Raw genomic sequence first — 4,699 nt, forward strand, 5'->3', positions numbered from 1 at the left:
CCCTGGCGCACCATTTTCGTGACCACCCATCAATTAAAACCTAGTGAGGTGGAGAGCTTTTTCTCAAGTCTTTGACTAGTAGTAGGCCACTAAGGTGATGGTTTTGATAAAAGAACAAGATAAAGCCTTATAAATGATAATGAGGGTTTAGAATTGGTTGGCTTCCTATACCCTTGACAAAGTTGAAACAGATTCTACACCTTGCAAATGATGTGTGACAGGTATGCACGTCTGCCTATTATTTGTATTGTTCTGAATCTTATCTAGTGGATTGAGTGTCTATTTAATTGCTTGAGGCTGAATTTTGTAACTAATTAGCAATCACAAAACTGTAATACAAAAAAACAAATTTCAAGATGATTGATTATAACATAGTGATAGGTATAGAAAAAAATTTAATTTATTAGGTTTAGAGTTTAATGGCAGTTGGGTTTTAGTTTCTACTTTTTCTTGCATGATGTCATATTTTATGGTGATTTAACCAGAGTAGAGAAGAAAGCAAATAAGTAGTTTTATAGTAAGCCAATAATATTTGCATCTACTAAAACCAAAAACAGATTTTGTACGACTGTGTATAACATTTCCAGGTTAAGAGTAAGAAGAGTAATAAGCTCCATAAGACAAATTTCTACAAAGAATGTGTTTCTATGGCAATTTATGGTTCATCACCATATTATGCCCAGATGTATATCAATTATGTACAGAGGAGGATCCATTTCATTTGGATCCTGTAAATAAACAGCCCCCATATCAATGTCTTTATTAATTTGGTTTGTATATCAAACATGCACGATAAAGTGAGCATGAAAACCAAGTGAGGGGTAAAATGAAGAGTTAAATTTTCAAGCTAACAAAGTTTTAAATTTTGGTAAATGTTGAGATTACATGCAGAATTTTGGGTATAAATTACAATAAACTGCAGAAGGTTGTTTCATGGATTCAAACATATACAAAAATAAGGTTTACTTAGTAGCCGAATAGTGAATCAGATAGTTCCACATTACACTTGTATATGTGACTCGACAACAATAACAATGAGGCTATCATATCTCAAGTCAATAACAACCAGATTTCATGATCTTTGCTTTATGTTTTTATATCAACACTATCTATAAAGTTTGAGATATAATGAACAACCTTCTCTTAATACCTGGGAAAAAAGTTTAAAATAGTCAAACATATTAAGAAACACATGTTTATTTCTTGTGCCCATAAAAGCCATTATATTTCTTGATTTTTGCTAAATTAATATTTTGCAAACAAATAACCCTAAAAAAAATCTACGTGTAACTAAATGACATTAATAATTTCCATAAATTTTAATTGCTACCATTTAGCTAAAAACTATATAACACCACTAATTTCCTAAAGAAGCTGACAAAAGGGAACAGAGGTACATACGGGTCTATTGAGATTTCATAAGAACTTGATGACACAAGCTGTGGCCTCCTTTTCAAAATTCTCCAATTCGTTCATGCCCTTTGTAATCCTATTCATATCCCCTAGCTTAGATAACCTGATATCCAACCTCTCCAAAACAGACGCATACTTGAAAACACATTTAAGCCAAGATACTTGTAAATCATAAGCACGAAAGTTTTTGAAAGTCGTTGTATTGAGGCTATTTGAGATGAGATGCATGTAGGTATCGATGACCAAATTGACTCGGGAATGCTGCACTCGAATCCTTGTGCAGCATTCACGAGTCGATTTGGTCATCGATACCTACATGCATCTCATCTCAAATAGCCTCAAGACAATGACTTTCAGAAACTTTTGTACTTATGATTTACAAATATCTTGGCTTAAATGTGTTTTGAAGTATGCATCTGTTTTGGAGAGGTTGGATATCAGGTTATCTAAGCTAGGGGGTATGAATAGGATTACAAAGGGCATGAAGGAATTGGAGAATTTTGAAAGGGAGGCCACAGCTTGTTTCATCAAGTTCTCATGAAATCTCAACAGACCCGTATGTACCTCTGTTCCCTTTTGTTAGCTTCTTTAGGAAATTAGTGGTGTTATATATATATATATATATATATATATATATATATATATATATATATATATATATATATATTACAAACGGCATGAAGGAATTGGAGAATTTTGAAGGGAGGCCACAGCTTGTGTCATATCCTCTAGCTTAGATAACCTGATATCCAATCTCTCCAAAGCAATGCGCGTAATGAACGATCCATCCGGAGTTCCAAGTTTAGCACAAGATGGGTCAAATTTGGGAACATAAGAAAATGGTTACTATCTGCAAATGAAAGTCTTCTCATGGGAAAGAAAAACACACAAAACACAAAAGTCAGTTTATCAATCTTGGTTCAAAGAGGCGAGTTTCCATATATTCCATTTAATATGTAGATTAGGTTGTCAATTACCTCCAAGGTCAGATCACATAATGTCAAAGACATCATGATATTTTGAAGTTGATTGAGTAGATCAAGAGCTTGAGATGCGACTTCCATTCTTGTATTTCTGGGACTACAATGCGAACCCATGCTTTGACCAGGGACGATGTATTACTCAAAAGATTCTTGTGTTTTAAATATCCATAATATTTATAATATCTAAGATTTGGTGCATCGATCTTGATATTAACCCCTTGAAAACCATCAGCTGCATTAAAGAATGTTTATGTTGGATCATAAATGTTCAACCTTTTTAAGGTAGACCCAGAAATCAAAATGTTCTCTAAGTATAGCCACTTGAAGTCTTCCAAATCCAACTCTTCTAAAATTGGGCAGCCTGAGAAAAGTATTATTTCTTCATAACCATGATCCAGAAACCCAGAAACCGAACAAGAGTCAAACGCAAGGTTTTCAAGCATGGAAAAGAAACCTCAGATGGAATTTCAAAATCACAATTCATTCTTAATTTCAGGCTAACCAATGATGTGCTCGTAAACATAGACCTAGGAATCACAGATGGAGGCACATTAAAAACGGTCACAAAGAGCTCCTCAACTTCGTGCCTGATTGCATAAGAAATCCATGAATATATTTGCGATTCATCATCGAAAGCATGGCATTATAGACGGAATTTCGTCAACCCGTAAACACAACACTCTTTCTACGAATTCCACAAAGGCAATGGATTTCGCACTCACATCGACCTCAACTTCTCCATCCCACAGCAATTTATCATCAATTTTGATGTTGGGAACAAAAGCTCACATGTTCTTCCACCTTGTAGTTAAGATAAACGTGTTTAAAGCTTTTTTGTGGGCATAAAAGACAGAATGTGATGAATGATAAGGTCGGGTAGATTGCTGATACGATCCGCCATATCACCTATATCCATAGTTTCTTCTTCCGTTTGATTTCCCAGCCTACATGCAAAACATTCAAGTTTATTAGCTTCTTGAGAATCAATTAAATTGAAAATTTTCAAAAAATAACAACTTAACTAGATCATAAAGGCTTTGTAACACAGGCAACAAGCTGTACCATAGGCTATATCCATTACTTTAAACCAGGAAGGAACTTTTCATCAATTACAACTTGAAAATCGATATAAATTACCTACAATTTAAACCAAATTCAACCTAGTATACCATTAGAATCCTTGATACAACTAAATCACAGATATTGATTCAGTGCCTTCAGTTCTGACAACGTATTCCAAATCAATGGCAAAATAAAACCCTAGGATTATTAAGTCTGTAAATCTCATTCATATAGTTCCTTCTTTGATTCATTTGTTTTGAATAGATTTAAGATTAAAAAAAAAAAAAAAAATTAAGTTTCACTTGTAGAACTACACAACTGATTCGAAACCCTAACCTGAGGTTCTTCTCCGTCAGACTGGGAGACCTCACGGCGTAGCCATAGGTAAAGTGGAATTGCAGCAACAACGAAAAGCATTGAACGGATTGCAACCGACATGGCATCCATCCTGTCCGCTCAGATCAATAAGAATCAGTTAACAAATGTTGCAAACAAATTAATCAAGCCAAATAAACCAAAGTAAAGTTCGAACAAGCAATAGAGATTTTGAAATTACAAGTTCTGAACCAGAGGTGGGAGACGATGCGCCGGTGAGTTGTGAGCGAGAGGTGAATCTCTTACCCAAACCCGTTAATTTTGTGTTAGGTTGTTGACTGTCGTATCAGATTTTTTCCGGGTCTAATTGAGACTATTATGAACTTCAATTTCTTCGAACAGGGCCAGTTTCTTGTTTGGCAAATGGGTTTCTACTTTCTAATATACCATCAAGTATCAAAGTATCATATCTAACTTCTAAGATCCATTAACTTGAAATTTGTTTTTGCGGTTACATTTGGGCATTGTCAAGTATTTAGATAAGTATTAATTTACATGTTTCAATAAACTAAAAAAATATAAAGATTCACAAATGTTAGACTTGTTTCTAATATGTTCATTGACACATTATATGAAATTTTTTATTTAATTTGATAGTAGCAGACCTAGTAATATATGTTTGAATCAGACTCAGTCTAGTCTTCAATCTGTCCCGGTAAGAGGTATATTAGAGGAAATATGACTGAATCAGAAAGTTCTAAGTTTAGTATCAAAAAAGATGGACATGACCCGAGTCACACACAACCTCTTACCAGAACAGCAAAAAGGCATATTAAATAACTTCTTAGATACAACTTCGAAATGACCTGGGAACGAACCAAAAGTGTCTAAACGGTCTTTAACCAATTAAAAAAAAATCTATTTAT

The 4,699-nt window shown here is 34.1% G+C and overlaps 1 long non-coding RNA gene across 1 annotated transcript; it reads right to left on the minus strand.

The window, feature by feature from the left end:
* Window positions 1-834: 834 nt before the first annotated feature.
* On the minus strand, window positions 835-4,233 carry LOC145108501 (uncharacterized). Its single transcript, XR_013708311.1, has 4 exons — window positions 4,015-4,233; window positions 3,795-3,906; window positions 2,391-3,340; window positions 835-2,277 (listed from the first exon to the last, which is right to left on the minus strand). It is a non-coding gene; the product is annotated as an uncharacterized LOC145108501 (long non-coding RNA).
* Between the last annotated feature and the right edge of the window lie 466 nt (window positions 4,234-4,699).

The sequence above is a fragment of the Lactuca virosa genome, chromosome 4 (assembly GCF_052849685.1).
Source record: "Lactuca virosa cultivar CGN04683 chromosome 4, Lactuca_virosa_CGN04683_v6, whole genome shotgun sequence".
In the NCBI taxonomy this organism is placed as follows: Eukaryota; Viridiplantae; Streptophyta; class Magnoliopsida; order Asterales; family Asteraceae; genus Lactuca; species Lactuca virosa.